The sequence below is a fragment of the Sinocyclocheilus anshuiensis genome, unplaced genomic scaffold, assembly GCF_001515605.1.
Source record: "Sinocyclocheilus anshuiensis isolate Anshui unplaced genomic scaffold, SAMN03320099.WGS_v1.1 scaffold20557, whole genome shotgun sequence".
NCBI lineage: Eukaryota > Metazoa > Chordata > Actinopteri > Cypriniformes > Cyprinidae > Sinocyclocheilus > Sinocyclocheilus anshuiensis.
The window spans coordinates 1-595 of NW_015555332.1; the positions used below are offsets into that span (position 1 = coordinate 1).

Below are 595 nucleotides of genomic sequence, written 5' to 3' on the forward strand. Positions count from 1 at the left end.
TCCAGTAGTGCAGATTCTGGCCTTCTGTGTTCTGCCCAGTGAGAACGTAGTTGCTGCTAGTGCAGATTTTGAAATTGAAATGTGTTTCCAAAACTGGGTATGTGGTAATCTAGCTCTTTACTTTATGTGGGACGTGGCAACATGTCCTTCAGCTTGAGCTTGTTCTCGTTCCAGGTGTCTCTGCAGTTTTCTCCACCTACGGCTGTTCCTAGTGAGGGAAATGTTTTGACAGTCTCTGCTCAAGCAGGATCCCTGTGTGGCCTCGGCGCTGTTGATCAGAGTGTCCGGATCATGGAGCCAGGAAGACGTTTGAGCGCTGAAGCGGTATCCATGTGCAGTTCATTAAACTGTTGTTAGACTTGATTTGACATCAAGGTTAAACTTTGGAGTTTGAGTTATGCAGATGGATTAATTGGATGAACAAAACTATGGTGGCATACCAAACATTAGTGCATTGCATTCAACAATGCATACCAAACGTTTTTGCGTTACATGCAACATGTCAAAAACGATTTTTACAGTCCCAGGTGTTTGACTTTCTTCCGATGCGATCGCTGGTTGAACTTATCTGGATTCGCATCCATTGCTGACATGC

General features: G+C 44.5%; 1 long non-coding RNA gene across 1 annotated transcript; it reads left to right on the forward strand.

Annotated features, from left to right (window-relative positions):
- Positions 1-6: 6 nt before the first annotated feature.
- Positions 7-566, forward strand: LOC107671597 (uncharacterized). Its single transcript, XR_001632224.1, has 3 exons — positions 7-97; positions 175-324; positions 528-566. It is a non-coding gene; the product is annotated as an uncharacterized LOC107671597 (long non-coding RNA).
- Positions 567-595: the final 29 nt, after the last annotated feature.